At 32.2% G+C, this 19,817-nt stretch overlaps 1 pseudogene; it reads right to left on the reverse strand.

Moving 5' to 3' along the window:
• Window positions 1-1,382: 1,382 nt before the first annotated feature.
• LOC125856015 (uncharacterized) lies at window positions 1,383-5,366 on the reverse strand (annotated as a pseudogene).
• Between the last annotated feature and the right edge of the window lie 14,451 nt (window positions 5,367-19,817).

The following is a 19,817-nucleotide window of genomic DNA, read 5'->3' on the forward strand; positions in this document are numbered from 1 at the left end:
TCAACAAGTCTTTCAAACAATTCTCAACACATCACACAAACAATTGATCACATTACTCCCAAACATATACCACAAGGAAATACACGAATTCCATACGCTTAACAAGGGTTTAGAAATCCACTTGCCTCAAATAACCGAACAATCACTCCAAGACTTGAGCCTTCCCTTTTTGTTAAGCTTCCAAATCAATTCAATCTATTCAAGTACATGCTCACAATAAGATTTTGAAACTAACAACACTCACATTATTATGTGGGTAGCCTTGACCTAAAAACTTGCTAGACTTTATAATTAAGTTTGTAACTCTTGATGCCAATTAACATTTCACTATCATAGATTTCCAAGTTTCAAGTCTAGGATTAAATTTCAATTATTTCCTTTCCAATATCATAATTCAAATGATATTCACTTAGTACTATACATATAATATTTAATTACACATATCAACCTATCAACACTTGAATCATAATATAATAACCACAATATAAAATTCAAATCGAATTGATCTAGGAACAGTAACTTTTTTTTTCCTTTGACACCCTTTTATTCTAACCAATGATTAGCTCATTATGGCCAATCCTTGGCCCACCATTCCTATTAATTTTCCCAAAACAAACTCACAGCCCATTTTAACAAACATACATCAATTCACCTCAATATCCCATCTGACTCTTAAAGAATTAAAAATATTAACCCATAAATAAACATATCTTACATCCTAGTACTGTTCATCCGTCAACCATAATAATTTAATCAATACCCTCTAGTCCATAAACATACGTAAATAATATATGCCTATCTTTGTACTAGAATGAAAAGAAATTTATCTTAGCATGTATGTATTGAATACGCATACATATATACATATAAAAATCCCTAACGTCTTAAATCAGCAACACTCTAAAATGATACTATAATGATTTCAATGTCAATCATTGTCAATCATCACATCTTAATAACCAACAAATTTGGTAACAATTAATAATAATAACCACAGTGCTAGCACTGTACCAAACCAACATTATTATAATGTAATATGCCAGCAACTATCCTTATTTTTATATTAAGTAATTAATGTATGCCTACCAAGAATTGAAGATGGCCGAAACGTGTATCTGCAACTCTTTTTCCTCTTTGATCGATGCCGCAGCTAGGTTAGGTTATTCCTCTTCCTCTTTCTTCTGTGTTTTCTGAATCTTCTTTATTTCTAAATTAATTGTTTATTAAAACTGACAAAAATTCACTAACTTATTTTTAACACATGGCCCTAATGGCATGGGGTCTTAAATAAATGATCACTTTAGCCCACTAATTATCGATTAATTAACTCAAGTTAAATGAATAGTTCAAAATTTCCAAAAATCACCTTCCGGGTCATCACGTTATCCACCACTAAAATCATGTTCGTCCTCAAACATAAGGTGAAAGAAAGTACCTGAGGCTTCAAAAAGTTGAGGATATTTGGCACGCATATCAGACTGTGTCTCCCAAGTTACCTCTCCCACTGATCGGTGCTTCCATTGCACCTTCACTGAAGCAATCTCCTTGGTCCTAAGCTTTCGAACCTGCCTGTCCAATATAGCTATAGGTTCCTCCTCAAATGTCAAGTCTGGACCCAACTCCACTGAATCAAGTGAAAGCACATGTGACTCATCCGAAATATACTTCTGAATCATAGAGACATGGAAAACAGGATGAACTGCCGACAAACTAGGTGGCAAGGCCAACTTATAGGCCACCTCTCCCACTCGACTCAAAATCTCAAAAGGTCCAATGAATTTAGGGCTAAGCTTGCCCTTCTTGCCGAACCGCATCACACCCTTCATAGGTGACACTCTAAGCCAAACATGATCGCCCTCCATAAACACTAAGTCTCTAACTCTCCGGTCTGCATAACTCTTCTGTCGACTCTGGGCTATCAACACTCTATACTGAATCATACGAACTTGCTCCATAGCATCTCTAAGCAAGTCAGTATCCAAAGAGTCCATCTCTGCCGAATCAAACCAACCGGTCGGAGACCTAAATGGAGCCATCTGAATACTAGAGTGATAACTGTTATTGTAGGCAAACTCTGCTAAGGGCAAATGTCGATCCCATCTAGCACCAAAATTGATCACACATGCTCGGAGCATGTCCTCCAACACCTGAATCGCCATCTCGGACTGACCATCTGTCTGAGGGTGAAAGGTTGTACTCATATCTAGCTGAGTACCCAAACCATGTTGTAACGCCTTCCAGAAGTGAGAAGTAAATAGTGAACCTCGATTTGATATAATAGAAACAGGAACCCCATGTAGTCGCACAATCTGACTGATATGTAACTCGGCTAACTTCTCTGCCGTATATTTCACCCGAACCGGAATGAAGTGGGCAGACTTGGTCAGCCTGTCAACAACAACACAAATGGAGTCATAACTACCCACTGTGGTAGGCAAACCCACAGCAAAGTCCATAGTGATCCACTCCCACTTCCAAGTAGGAATAGGCATCCTCTGAGATACACCCCCGGGACGCTAGTGCTCACACTTGACCTGTTCGCAAGTCAAACACCTAGAAACAAAGTCTGAAATATCTCTATTCATCCCATACCACCAGTAATGCTGACTCAGATCATGATACTTTTTCGCTGCTCCCGGATGGATAGAATATTCGGAACAATAGGCCTCTTCAAGAATCAGTCTAGTCAACTCACCCATCTTGGGCACACAAATCCTGCCTCCGATCCTCAAGACACCGTCAGAATCAAGGGCAGCCTCCTTGGCTTCCCCTCTCAATACTCTGTCTCGAATGAGACATAACTTCTCATCATCAAACTGGTGCGCACGGATCTACTCGACTAAAGAAGACCGAGCCTCAATAAAAGCAATCATCACATCACTCTCCTCTGAGATCTACAACTGGACAAGACTATTAGCTAACATCTGAACATCTCTAGCCAATGGTCTCTCCTCAATACTAAGTGCTGCAAGACTTCCCATGCTAGGAGTCTTCTTACTCAGAGCATTGGCAACAACATTGGCCTTCCCCGGATGATATAGAATGGTCACATCATAGTCCTTCAGCAACTCAAGCCATCTACGCTGCCTCAAGTTCAGATCCCTCTGACAAAAGATATACTAAAGACTCCGATGATTAGTGAAGATCTCACAATGCACCCCATACAAATAATGACGCCATAACTTAAATACAAATACCACAGCTGCCAACTCCAAATCATGAGTAGGGTAGTTCTTCTCATGGGACTTCAATTGCATAGAAGCATAAGCAATCACTTTCCCCTTCTGCATCAATATACCACCCAATCCGACTCCTGAAGCATCACAATACACAGTAAAGTCTACACCCTCCTCAGGTAGATTCAACACAAGAGCCGAAGTCAACAAAGTCTTGAGCTTTTAAAAACTCTCCTCACAATCATCAGACCACTGAAAACCCACACCCTGTCGAGTCAATCTAGTCAATAGAGCTGCAATGGTAGAGAAACTTTGAACAAATCGTCAGTAATAACCTACCAATCCCAAAAAACTCCTAATCTCGATAGGAGAAGTAGGTCACGTCCAGCCTCTAACTGCCTCAACCTTGACCGGATGTACTCTAATACCCTCCTTGGACACCACGTGTCCCAAGAATGTCACAGAATTAAGCCAGAACTCACACTTTGAGAACTTGGCATACAACCTCTCTTCCCTCAATCTCTGAAGTACAATTCTCAAAAGTTGGATATGGTCATCCTCAGTCCTAAAGTAAACCAAAATGTTATCGATGAAGACAATCACAAAAGAATCAATGTATGGTCGAAACACCCCGTTCATCAACTCCATAAAAGTTGCAGGGGCATTAGTCAACCCAAAGGACATCACTAAGAACTCATAATGCCCATACCAAGTCTGAAAAGCTATCTTAGGGATATCTGATGCCCTAATCTTCAACTGATGATATCCATACCTCAAATCAATCTTAGAGAATAACGATGCCTCCTGTAGCTGATCAAATAAGGCATCAATACGGGGAAGAGGATACTTATTTTTCATTGTTACCTTGTTTAACTGTCTGTAATAAATACACATCCTCATAGTCCCATCCTTCTTCTTCACAAACAACATAGGGGCACCCCAAGGTGACACACTAGGGCGAATAAACCCCTTACTCAATAAATCCTGCAACTGATCCTTCAACTCTTTCAACTCTGCTGGAGCCATACGATAGGGAGGAATAGAAATGGGCTTAATGCCCGACTCTAAATCAATAGCAAAATCAATATCCCTATCAGGAGGAACACCTGGAAGATCAAAAGGGAATACATCGAGAAACTCCTGAACCACGGGAACAGAATCCATGGAAGGTGGTCCAACACTGGTGTCCCGAATAAAAGCTAAGTAAGACACACACCCTCTCTCCACCAATCTCTGAGCACGGATAAAGGAGATGACCTTGCTAGGATAAGAGCCATTAGCACCCTTCCACTCAACCCTCGGAACACCAGGCATTGCTAAAGTCACAGTCTTAGCATTACAATCAAGGATAGCATGATAAGGAGAAAGCCAATTCATACCCAAGATAACATCAAAGTCTACCATCCCCAGAATGCTTAAATCTACCCAAGTGTCATACCCCACTAGAGAAACAAGATAAGATCGATACACTCGATCCACCACTAAGGGCTCACCCACGAGTGTAGAAACACGAATAGGTACAGTCATGCTATAACATATCAAATCAAATTCAGCAGCAAAATAGGTGGACACATAAGAGAATGTAGACCCTGGATCAAACAATACAGAAGCAGATCGATGGCATACTGGGATGATACCTGTAATAACAGCATTAAAAATCTTCGTTTTGGGTCTCCCCGGGAAAGCATAACAGTGGCCCCCTAGGCCACCTCCAGCCTGGGTGGTAACTTTACCCCCACTATGCTGAGCTACAGAACCACTACTAAAAGCTCTACCACCTCTACCTGACTGAACTCTGCCTCGGCCTCTACCCTGTGGTAGCGGTGGTCCAGCCTGAAATGAAGAATTAGGTTGGGACCCTCCATGACCCCTCTGGGAAGTACAGTGTCGCATCAGGTGATCGGGATCTCCACATGAAAAGCAAAATCTCTATCCCGAGAACTATTGTGTGGACCTTGAAAACCATCTATAATTGCCTAACCCTATAGGTCGTTGTTGTGAACCGTGACCTACGCTATAAGAACCCCAAGGTATCTCACCACCCTCGGATGTCGGCATAAATGCATAAACGGGTCCTCGCTGCTGAAAGGAACCACTCCTTCTGTGTGATCCCCTGCCTCTAGATGAGGCACCATAAAACTGACTTCATGTACGGTCCCTCTTAGGGTCCCTAAACTGTTCTCTCTCCATCAATTCCGCCTCTTTAGCGGTGCTCACAATGGACTGGAAGGAAGTCCCCTCTCTAGATGCTCTAAACACAGCCGATCTGATGGAGAAAGTCAGCCCCCTCACGAATCTACGAATCCTTTCCGTCTCGTCTGGAATAATGGCCAAAGCATGACTAGACAACTGGCAAAAACAGGCCTCATACTCTGTAACTGATAAGTTGTCCTGTCTCAGAATCTTAAACCTCAAATGACTCTCCTCTCTCACGCTCTAGGGGATAAAACGGTCATGGAAGGCATTGGAAAACCTCTCCCAAGGCACTGGAGGAGATCCAACTGGCAAAGCCCCCGAATAAGCTCTCTACCACTCTCTCGCTGGTCCATGAAGTTGGAGTGTAGCATATCGAACCCCATGTGACTTAACTAATCCAACAACCTCTAACAACTACTCTTGGCATGTAGTCAGAAACACATGAGTTTCCTCACCCTTCCCACCCTGAAACTGAGGTGGGTCCAACTTTCAAAATTTCTCATACCTACGCTGCTCATCCTCTGTCAGAACAACCAATGGTGCACCTTGACCCCCAATTGCTGGTGCAAGATCATTCTCAACCATGGGATCCTTTAGTGGCTGCCCCACCGCATCCTGCATAACTGGAGCTTCCTGCTGCTCTTGGGTCTGAGCCCCCTCTCTAGTCTGAGAATCTTGTGGTGTGGCAGTCACACCACCACCCTGAGTAAAGATCTCAAGCACACTTAACACCCTCAATAATGTATCCTAAAGAAAAGGTGTGACTGCAGGCTCAGGAGGAACCTGGTCCTCTGTATCATCAATCTGAGGCTCAAGAGAGGCCTCTCTAGTACGACCTCTCACTGGTGCTGCTCCATGGCCACGACCCCGGGCTAGTGTCGTTCCTCGAGCACGACCTCTAGCTCGGGCTCTACCCCTACCCCTAGCTGGGGCCTCAACAACTACCTCGGGAAGTGCCTCTCATCTACCACCAGTAACAGTCACTCTAGTCCTCGTCATCTATCAAAAGAGTATACAATAGCTCAGTACTAAAGAAGGTAACCAAGCACGATGAGAAAGAATGAACAAAAAAGAAGTTTCCTAATAGTCTTTATAGCCTCTCAGAGATAAGTACAGACGTCTCCTTACCGATCCTTGAGACTCTACGTAAACTCGACTCATATGCACGTGAGACCTATGAACCTGGGGCTCTGATACCATTTTGTCACAACCTAAAAATGGATTTGATGGCACTCGTCATATCCCACCAAGACAAGTCAGCCTAAAACCCAATCATTCGATAAAGTGCGGAAATAAAGCAAAGTTCAATAACAATTACTATTATGAAAACTAATCAACTTAATTCAATTTCCAAAATCTGGTTGTTACGTGCACAAGCCTCTAATGTAAATACTAGAATTGAAATAAAAATACGCAAGTCTCGAATGACGTTGTCTTTCAAGTAAAAACAAAATCATAAACAGAAGTAAGAAGGTTCGCTGAGATGAGAAACATCTACCTCTCAAATCTCCACAGAAAGCCTCGAAATCGAAGAGAATGCAAGGTATCACGAAGATCCGGGCTCGTAACCTACAAAAGATTGTAGAAGAAAGGGGTGAGTACCAAACCACATGGTACTCAACAAGCAAACCTCTAAACATAAGCTAAGGGAACAGAATACTGGTACTCCTCACACCCCATCCTAACCTGCATAACTACAACCTGCATAAAACCAACCCAACCTAACAATTCGCAGTTTACAAAGCATACAACTCAACAACAACACTCTAACAGATTATATATTCTCAATAACAACTCAATATTCATCAATAACAAGTTTCACAGAAAGGCACTCACAAGATCAGCAACACACAAGATCAAATTCACCTCAATATCCCATCTTACTCTTAATGAATTAAAAGTATTCACCCACAGATAAACATATCTTACATCCTAGTACTGTTCATCCATCAACCATAACAATTTAATCAATACCCTCTAGTCCATAAACATACGTAAATAATATATGCCTATCTCTGTACTAGAATGGAAAGAAATTTATCTTCGCATGTATGTATTGAATACGCATATATATATACATATAAAAATCCCTAAAGTCTTAAATCCAGTAACCCTCTAAAATGATACTATAATGATTTCAATGGCAATCATTGCCAATCATCACATCTTAATAACTAACAAATTTGTTAACAAGTAATAATAATAACCATAGTGCTAGCACTGTACCAAACCAACATTATTATAATGTAATATGTCAGCAACTATCCTTATTTTTAGATAAAGTAATTAATGTATGTCTACCAAGAATTGAAGATGGCCGAAACGTGTATCTGCAACTCTTTTTCCTCTTTGATCGATGCCGCGGCTAGGTTAGGTTATTCGTCTTCCTTTTTCTTCTGTGTTTTCTGAATCTTCTTTATTTCTAAATTAATTGTTTATTAAAACTGACAAAAATTTACTAACTTATTTTTAACACATGGCCCTAATGGTATGGGGTCTTAAATAAATGATCACTTTAGCGTACTAATTATCGATTAATTAACTCAAGTTAAACGAATAGTTCAAAATTTCCAAAAATGACCTTCCGGGTCATCACTATATAAGATTATTAGAAAAATTTATACATATTATAGAATATTCAAACATAAGTCTAAGTAAAAAGAAAGCAGACATAATGAAAAAACAAATAGAATTTTTAGGAATATAAATAGATAAAAATGGAATAAAAATGCAAACACATATAGTACAAAAAATAATTAACTCAAATGAACAACTAGATACAAAAAAGAAATTGCAATCATTCCTAGGACTGGTAAATCAAGTAAGAGACTACATACCAAAATTAGCAGAAAATTTAAAACGATTACAACAAAAATTAAAGAAAGATGTAGAATACTAGTTTGATAAGAAAGACCAAACACAAATACAAAAAATAAAACTATTATGTAAGAACCTACCTAAACTATATTTTTCGGATGAAAACAAAAAATTTACTTATATAGTAGAATCAGACGCTAGTGAAAAAAGTTATGGAGAAGTCTTAAAATACAGGTATGATAAAGAAAAAATAGAACATCATTCTAGATATTATTCAGGAACAATTTACTAATACAGAAATAAGATGGGAAATAAATAGGAAAGAATTATATTCAGTGTATAAATGATTACTATCAATTGAACCATATATTGTATATAACAAATTCATTATAAAGACAGATAACACACAAGTAAAATGGTGGCTAACAAGAAAAATAAAGGATTCAGTAACTACAAAAGAAATGAGAAGATTGGTATTAAATATATTAAATTTTACATTCACTATTGAAGTACTAAAAAATGATAATAATGTTATTGCAGATTACTTATCAAGACAAAGCTACCCAAACTGAGAAAGAAAGTACAATCGAAGAGATACTCAAAGCTATTACTACACTTTGTATCTAAGTGGATAGTATGGACAATGAAATACAAAAGCTGAAGACTAATGAAGATAATCTGAAGTCTAAAGCTAGCACAAGTCAGCACCATGACTATAAAAATGTGGAGCTAAGTCGATCGGAAGACTTTAAAAATCCAGAGCTAAGAGGTGACTTTGGGAAACACCTTAAAACCCATAATGTTTGTTTAAATACAGTTGCAGGTACAAGTAAACAAGTTAGTGAAAAACAACATAAGAATGCAAACTTAAACTAGCTATTTGAAAAACGATTTACCCCAAGAACGTCAAGAAACACATTGACTATGGAACCACAAACCTCTACATATGCAGATAGTCTATTGAATGAGAAAAAATTATATAACCATGTTACGAGAACGTATATTGAAAATATATACAAAATCCAAACTTATTTGAACCTGAAACCCTAGATCCACTACAACCAAATAACCAAATCAAGACTACCTAACCCAAAAATTACAAGGTTATAACAAGTTAATCGCACAACCGAAAACTAACGCCAATTTAGTAAGAACATATTACAATTATGGACTATTAAATACCGTATATGCATACGATGGAGAAGAGATAAGTGGAATACCAGAACTACACAAAGTATTCGTCACATATAAAAGAGTTACCAAAGAAAACTTATTTTATATAAAGTTTTATACAGCACCAGCGGAGATATTATACGAAGAGATAAAACCTCCGATTCAAGTTAATAAGATCAGACTAACCAAAGACATGATTATACCTGAAGATATTGGACAATAGGAAGAAATATGAAAAATAGAGATACCAAGTTTTAATTCCAATAAAAGAATAATTGGTATATCAACTATTATACAAGAGTTAGCAAACAATTATTTAAACGAAAATGCTATATGGAGTTACTACTCTAGAGACCAGTTAATGATATATTCAAATTCAAGAAAACTAAGGAAAGTAGATATGGATGAAGTCCAAAAATGGATTTTATCATTATTAAAACCAGAAGAAAGACCTACGATCAGAGCACTCAAAGCAGGATTTATTTTGCCAGAACTATTAACCAAATATTGCAAGCTAATTGGACACAAATACCCTGATCATCTATGTACAAAATGTAATGGAGAAGACAACGCGATTCCAGATGTCCAGCTAGAATAAAGTCTACAGAGATAAGAAGATAAAGAAGAAAAGAAAAAGAAGATAGCAACAACTAAAGAGATAAGGCAAAAAAGACATATTTGGCCAAAAAAGCCAAAAGTAAATAGTCTAAAGTAGGAGCATTATTGTAAATTATTAGTCTTATTGTAAGTAAGTGTAGGGTAGTATGCATTATTTCAGTATATGCATATTAAAGTATAAAGGGACAAGTGTAAAGTGGGTAGGTATGGTAGCATTATTAAGGGACAAGTGTAAAGTGGGTAAGTGTGGTAGGTGTGCATTATTAAAGTAGTGTGCAGATAAGTGTGAGTGCAGTAGATAGGCTAGAATTTCCTTTCTATATAAAGGAATGTGCATGTAACATAATAGACAAGTCTTCAATAAACGAAGCAAGCTTTCTTAAAAACACTCTCTCAAATATTTAAATACTTAATAGATAATGGAGCAACCCTCAGATAACATGGATAAGCAAGAGGCAAAGGTATATTGTTCAACAAATATACAGAACTAATTTCATATATTCCTGAATATCATATATATGATTGAATAAATTTATGTTAGTTATTCTGTATTAGAATTATTTGAATCATGATTTATAGTTTATTAGCACACTGGAAACAGGGAGAAAACTTTTATACTATGTGATCTTAATGTTGAAACCGATAGGCAAGGAAAGCTGTTTAGGGGAGTAAACAAAGTTAAGGCGCTGATAAGAAGGAAGTATCCCCTAAAGTACGATGCTAGTAGTGAAAGGAGAACATGATAAACAAATAATCTAGTTCATAATGATCTAATATGAATTTAATCAATTATGAATATGATAGGAACGAATAATTGAAAATAAAAACCTGCATGATAAAAAATATGACTACATACATGCATGATGAAATAATAAAAAACTATGAAACTTTAATCCTATATATACTTAAAGGTATAGAGATAATTGAATTAAGAAGAATCATATGGGAAAAAATATTTAATGATAACGAATCAGAAGATATATTAAATCAACAATGGTATGAAATAGACCTACATGATTTAGACCTTGAAATAATAGAATGGTGTGATTTACAAATAAATTCAGATTAAAATGAACTGCGAATATTTACAATATTGGACAGAAGTTATGGAAAATATAAAACTATTAGAACGATTAATGGAAAACAATTTATATATGTACCTAAGAACCCAAGATACGTTATATCTAAAATATATCATAAATAATATTAAAGAGATATCAAGATTAAGACACTTGGCAAAAACATATTATAATGAAATCTTTAAAATGGATTCCTCACCTACCAAAAATGGTACACCTACCACACTACCAAAAATATCATGAATCCCTCACCTACCAAAAAGATGAATTCCGCACCGAAAAATAGTATCAGAGCTATGGATGAATAGAAACATAAGAAGAAACATACTAGTAGAAAGTTAAGAAAAATAAAAAGAAAATTAAACAAATTATATCCAGAATATAAACACCTCAATATCACAAAAACTGATAACGACAAATTAGATCAATTAATAGATAATATATCTAAAATAGAATATAAATATATTCAATATTTAAAAATACAATGAATAAGTTCTTGAGACATAGGCAAAATAGACTTAACAATAATATATTTGAAGGAATTTGTAAAAATCTATAGTAGCATAGAGAAAAACTATTTTATATCTACAAATACAAATAAAAAACTCAGAATATAAACTATAATACAATTTATAAATGAATAAAGAAGAATACACAATAGATGAAAAAACATATGAAAACTATGACGGATTAAAAATAAAAATAATATTCTCTAATCTAGGAAGAAGATATAAGAAAATAGGTGACAATCTAAGTTTAATGTTAGAAAAAGAAACGGTAAAATTAGAAGATAGTTTAACTACTATGATAAGAATAACAAAAGAAAATTAAGAAATAGATAGAAAAACGGAAATAGAAAAAATAAAACAACAAGCAAAAAAGGAAGTACAACAATTAGAAGAAGTAAAAAATATTAAAATAATAGAGCTAGAAAAAGAGTTGGCAATATTAAAAGAAATGTATGAAATTAAACAAAACGAAGAAGAACAAAAAAACAAAATTAGCAAATGAGATAATTAAATTTAAAGAAAAATTACAATTAGAAGGTGAATTAGAAGAAAAAGAAGAAAATAACCAAGAAAATTTCCCTGAAATAAGAATTGATGAAATAAACGACGATGATCTAGATGAACAACATTCAGAATCAAAGCGAAACATATATGAAACTTTTAATAAACATAGATAATACAAAGAATTTAGAAGTAAATACAAGAGACGTAGACATGAATGAAAAACCTAGTACATCAGGAATAAAAACCCAAAAAATTTAAAATATTATAATGCAAACTATGAACAATATGATAAAGCAAAAACTATATGATTTAAAAGATTAAATAAAAAATGGACACCTAAACCAATAACTGAACAACATGATTTTTTAGATTTAGACTATGTAGCAGATATAAGTAAAACAATCCAATTATGGATGGATATATATCAAAACAATTAATAGATAATAAAATAGGAATGACAGACACACCAGGATATATAGGAATAACACTTATAGGAACAGTAAAATTATGGCTAAAAAATTTATCAGATGAAAGTTTAAAAACTCTAAGAAGTAATAAAAAATCTAGAGCTATGGATAAAAAGAAATATTAGAAGAAACATATAGGTAGAAAGTTAAGAAATATAAGAACAAAACTAAACAAATTATATCCAGAATATAAATAACTCAATATCACAAAAACTGATAACGACAAATTAGATCAATTAATAGATAATATATCTAAAATAGAATATAAATATATTCAATATTTAAAAATACAATGAATAACGAGAATAATGAATATAGACAAAAACTTACTGAAATAATTATAGCAAAAAGACAAGAATTGAGACATAGGCAAAATAAACTTAACAGTAATATATTTGCAGGAATTTGTAAAAAATCTATAGTAGCACAAAGAAAAACTATTTTATATCCACAAATACAAATAGAAAACTCAGAATATAAACTACAACACAATTTATAAATGAATAAAGAAGAATACGCAATAGATGAAAAAACATATGAAAACTATGACGGATTAAAAATAAAAATAATATTTTCTAATCTAGAAAGAAGATATAAGAAAATAGGTGACAATCTAAGTTTAATGTTAGAAAAAAAAACGGTAAAACTAGAAGATAGTTTAACTGCTATGATAAGAATAACAAAAAAATACGAATAAATAGATAGAAAAACGGAAATTGAAAAAATAAAACAACAAGCAAAAAGGAAGTACAACAATTAGAAGAAGGAAAAAAATATTAAAATAATAGAACTAGAAAAAGAACTGGCAATATTGAAAGAATTGTATGAAACTAAACAAAAAGAAAAAGAACAAAAAACAAAATTAGCAAATGAAATAAATAAATTTAAAGAAAAATTGCAATTAGAAGAAGAACTAGAAGAAAAAGAAGAAAATAACCAAGATAATCTACCTGAAATAAGAATTGATGAAATAAATGACGATGATCTAGATGAACAACATTCGGAAACAAGTGAAACATATACAGAACTTTTAACAAACATAGATAATACAAGAATTTAGAAGTAAATACTGGAGACATAGACATGGATGAAAAACCTAGTACATCAGGAATGAAAAACCCAAAAAATTTAAAATATTAAAATACAAACTATGAACAATATGATAAAGAAAAAACTATATGGGATAAAAGATTGAATAAAAAATGGAGACCCAAACCAATTACTGAACAACATAATTTTTTAGATTTAGACTGTATAGAAGATATAAATAAAACAATCCAATTATGGATAGGATATATATCAAAACAATTAATAGATAACAAAATAGGAATGACAGAAACACCAGGATATATAGAAAGAACACTTCTAGGAACAGTAAAATTATGCTACAAAATTTATCAGATGAAAGTTTAAAAACGCTGAGAAGTAATAAAAAATCTAATGGTGAATTAGCTACTACAACTATGGAAATATTATATAGGTACGAAGTAGCTATAAGAAATGAATTTAGTAGTATGACAACAGAAGTAGAAGAAAAAAATAGAGAAAAAATAATAAATCGGAATCTAATGACAAAATTAGCAATATGTAATATATGTTATATAGATAAATATACATGTACATTTAGAAAATACTATTATAAAGGAACATATAGCACAGAAGAAAGTAAATAAATAAGAAAATTATATTTTACAAAATTACCACAACCTTTTAATTCAAAAGTAATAAAAAGTTGGAATGAAGCAGGATTAATAGATACTTTAGGAGTTAGAATGAAATTCTTACAACGATGGTTTATAGAACTGTGTGAAAAACATAAAGAAGAAATAAAAATGAAAAAGATATTAGTAAAAAACCTAGCATGTTGTAAAAATAAAACAACACCCCAATTTGATTGTACGGATAGGTATTATAAAAATAGAAAAAGAAACTATAAAAGATATAGATAAAAATATAAGTATAAAAGACCAAGGAGAAACTACTACGTAAAAAACTACAAAACCAAAAGACCATATAGACCAAAGAAAAAACTAACGAAATATACTTATTATAATTGTGGAAAATTAGGACACATAGCTAAAGATTGTAAATTACCTAAAGATCCAAAGAAAAAACAAATATCAGAAATATTGGTAGACAATGAAAAATATACTTAAATAGAGTACGTAGATTATGAATTAGAAAGTGAAGATAGTATATATGAATTATCAGAAAAAGAAGAAAATAATTCAGTAACAGAATCACATAATGAATACTATATCAATGACTGAAACAGATATACAAATAATAACTAAAGAAAAATATCAAGATGAAGAATCGGCACAACAAAAAATAATATTTGATAATAATATATTTGAACAAATAAAAGGAAAAGAATTAGACCTAAGCGCAGAAAAAATATTCGAAATACCAACAATGAGAAATTGGTTTAAACGACAAAAAGAAGAATATTATGTAGTAAGTCAAAGAGAACATATCATAGATTGCAAATACACCAAAGGAAAGGCTAAAATACCAATAATAAACAAACGAATAATCAATAAAGAAATACAAGATATTAAGGCTAAAAATCCAATTAAATATGTACATTTAGGAGGAACAGAAATATTAATAAAAGCATGTTTTAGAGAAGGAATAGATACACCTATAGAAATACACTTAGCAGATGATAGGATTATACAACCTATAGAAAAAAGTATAATAAGTGCAGTAAAAGGTAACCTCATATACCAAAAATTTAAATTAATAATTAGTGCTAACTACTCAGTAGCAATAAATGACAGGAATATAGATAAATCACTAGTATTATATTGGAAAATGTCAGGGATAGAACTAGCCCAGGAAGTAAGATATTTACAACTAGATGTAAAAAACTTATATGTTTTAACAACAAAACATAAAATAACAACAAAAAATAAAATAATAAAATAAAAATAGAAAATCCTTTTGAAAGAATAGTTACAGTCATAAATAATAATGATTATAGCTAAATGAGATTGATATAGAAGAAGATTTAGAAATAGTAAAAGAAAGAATAAGTACATCAAAAAGAATAAACTATGAAATACCCCAAATATCATAAAAAATGAGTACCTTAAGAAGAATAGATAAAACTCCACAAAAATCAATATAAGAAGAAATAGAACCATATCATTACTACATAACGGGAGTAATGGAACAACGAAAATACTTAATATTAATAAATACAGGACAAGAAAAAAACTATATTACAATAGAATTAGTAACAGAAGATGAAATAATAACCACTGAACAATTATGCTCTGAACTACCAAAAGGCATTAATATATACCGAAAAAACTACATAAAAGGAAATAATCATTGGAGGAGTATCAATAGTAATAAAGTATAAAATATATCAAGGAGATAATAATATCACTTTAGGAATAAAATGGCTAAAACAAGTAAAATCATATAATTTAGAAGACAAACAGTTGACAATAAAATATGAAAATAAAAGAGTAATAATACAAAGAACTTTAATACGATAAAAATATGAAAATATATATATTTGAAAAGATAATAATAGAGGGATATTACAACAGATATTATACACTAATGATAGATATAGGAGCAGAAGCTAATATATGTAAATATAATTGTTTACCAGAAGATAAATGGAAAAAAATAAAAACACCGATAGTAATAACAGGATTTAATAATGAAGGAAGCATGATCACATATAAAGCAAAAAATATAAAATTACAAATATGGGATAACATATTAACTATAGAAGAAATGTATACTTTGAACTTACAACAAAAGATATTTTATTAGGAATGTCATTTTTAGAAAAATTATACCCACATATAATAACAAAAATACACTGGTGGTTTACAACACCATGTAAACAAAAAATAGGTGTAAAAAGAGTGAATAACAAAAAATGAAAACAACAGAATGGATAAAAGGTAGTGAAAAAATTACACAAAAATTAGAAAATATAAAAGAAGAAGACACTAAAATAGAATTAATTATATTCTCTATAGATAAAGTAAATATAATCCAAGATAAGTTAGGACTATTATATAATGAAGATCCTTTACAAGGATTGGAAAAACATAAAACAAAAGTAAAAATTGAGCTAATTGAGGATAATAGTATAATAATGATTTAACAGAATTTAAGATACATATAAGTGAATTTCTAGAAATGGATATATACAAGAAAGCAATAGCGAGCATACAAGCCCATCATTTATAGTAAATAAACATAGTGAACAATAAAGCGGAAAAAGTAGAATGGTTATTGATTATATAAATTTAAATGCAAAAACTAATACATATAAATACCCAATAGTGAATAAAATATTAAAAATAAGACAAATACAAGGATATAATTACTTTAGTAAATTTGACTGCAAATTAGGATTTTACCACTTAAAGTTAGAAGAAGAATCTAAAAAACTTACAGCATTTACAGTACCACAAGGATTCTATGAATGGAATGTATTACCATTTTGATATAAAAATGCACCAGGTAGATATCAACACTTTATGGATAACTCCTTTAAAAAACTAGAAAATTGTATAGTATATATTGATGATATATTACTATATTCCAAAACACAAGATGCGCATATAAGATTATTAGAAGAATTTATACATATTATAGAATATTCAGACATAAGTCTAAGTAAAAAGAAAGCAGACATAATGAAAAAGCAAATAGAATTTTTAGGAATACAAATAGATAAAAATGGAATAAAAAGGCAAACACATATAGTACAAAAAATAATTAACTCAAATGAACAACTAGATATTAAAAAGAAATTACAATCATTCCTAGGACTAGTAAATCAAGTTAGAGAATAAATACCAAAATTAGCAGAAAATTTAAAATTATTACAACAAAAATTAAAGAAAGGTGTAGAATACCAGTTTGATAAGAAAGACCAAATACAAATACAAAAAATAAAACTATTATGTAAGAACCTACCTAAACTATATTTTTCGGATGAAAACAAAAAATTTACTTATATAGTAGAATCAGACGCAAGTGAAAAAAGTTATGGAGGAATCTTAAAATACAGGTATGATAAAGAAAAAATACAACATCATTGTAGATATTATTTAGGAACATTTACTAATACAGAAATAAGATGGGAAATAAATACGAAAGAATTATATTCAGTGTATAAATGTTTACTATCATTTGAACCATATATTGTATATAACAAATTTATTATAAGGACAGATAACACACAAGTAAAATGGTGGCTAACAAGAAAAATAAAGGATTCAGTAACTACAAAAGAAATGAGATGATTGGTATTAAATATATTAAATTTTACATTTACTATTGAAGTAATAAAAACTGATCAGAATGTTATTGCAGATTACTTATCAAGACAAAGCTATCCAAACAGAGAAAGAAACTACAATCGAAGAGATACTCAAAGTTATTACTACACTTTGTATCAAAGTGGATAGTATGGACAATAAGATACAAAAGCTAAAGACTAATGAAGATAATCTGAAGTTTAAAGCTAGTACAAGTCAGCAGCATGACTATAAAATTGCGGAGCTAAGTCGATCGAAAGACTTTAAAAATCCAGAGTTAAGAGGTGACGTTGGGAAACACCTTAAAACCCATAATGTTTGTTTAAATACAGCTGCAAGTACAAGTAAACAAGTTAGTGAAAAACAACATAAGAATGCAAACTTAAACCAGCTATTTGAAAAACCATTTACCCCAAAAACGTCAAGAAACACATTGACTATGGAACCACAAACCTCTACATATGCAGATAGTCTACAGAACAAGAAAAAATTATATAACCATGTTACGAGAACCTATATTGAATGTATATACAAAATCCAAACTTATTTGAACCTTATCCCTAGATCCACTACAACCAAAGAACCAAATCAAGACTACCTAACCCAAAAATTACAAGGTTATAACAAGTTAATCGCACAACCAAAAACTAACGCCAATTTAGTAAGAACATGTTACAATTATGGACTATTCAAAACCATATATACATACGATGGAGAAGAGATAAGTGGAATACCAGAACTACACAAAGCATTCGTCACATATAAAAGAGTTACCAAAGGAAACTTATTTTATATAAAGTTTTATATAGCACCAGCGGAGATAATATACGAAGAGATAAACCTTCGATTCAAGTTATTAAGATCGGACTAACCAAAGACATCATTATACTTGAAGATATTGGACAACAGGAAGAAATATGAAAATAGAGATACCAAGTTTTTATTCCAATAAAAGAATAATTGGTATATCAACTATTATACAAGAGTTAGCAAACAATTATTTAAACGAAAATGATATATGGAGTTACTACTCTAGAGACTAGTTAATGATATATTCAAATTCAAGAGAACTAAGGAAAGCAGATATGGATGAAGTCCAGAAATGGATTTTATCATTATTAAACCAGAAGAAAGACCTACGATCAGAGCACTCTAAGCAGGAGTTATTTCACTAGAACTATTAACCAGATATTGCAAGCTAATTGGACACAAATACCCTGACCATAGATATTCAAAATGTAATGGAGAAGATAATGTGATTCCCGATGTCCAACTGGAATGATCAAATAAGATAGAGACGAAAGAAGATAAGAACAAGAAGACAAGAGAAAGAAGACAAAAATAAAAAGACACATGTGCAAAGAAAGTCATAGATAAAGAGATAAGGCAAAGAATACATATGGCCAAAAGCAAATAGTATAAAGTAAATAGCTATGTAAAAAAGTCATAAAGTAAGTAGTACTATGTAAAAAAGTCATGAAGTAGGTGCGTTATTGTGCATTATAGGTGCATTATTGTACATTATTGTAGGGTAAGTAGTATAGTACATGCATTATTGTAGTAACGTACGTGCATTATTGTGAATTACTGTAAAATAACCATAGGATAAAAATTCCTTTCTTTATAAAGGAATGTACATGTAACATAATAGGCAAGTCTTCAATAAACGAAGCAAGCTTCCTTAAAAACAATCTCTCAAATATTTAAATACTTAATAGATAATGGAGCAACCTTCAGATACCATGGATAAGCAAGAGGCAAAGATATATTGTTCAAAAAATATGCAGAACTAATTTCATCTATTCCTGAATATCATATATATGATTGAATAAATTTATATTAGTTAGTATGTATTAGAATTATTTGAATCATGATTTCTAGTTTATTAGCACACTGGAAACATGGAGAAAACTTTTATACTATGCCATCCTAATGTTGAAATCGTTAGGCAAGGAAATCCGTTTAGGGGAGTAAACAA

This window comes from Solanum stenotomum, chromosome 2 (assembly GCF_019186545.1).
Source record: "Solanum stenotomum isolate F172 chromosome 2, ASM1918654v1, whole genome shotgun sequence".
Lineage (NCBI taxonomy): Eukaryota > Viridiplantae > Streptophyta > Magnoliopsida > Solanales > Solanaceae > Solanum > Solanum stenotomum.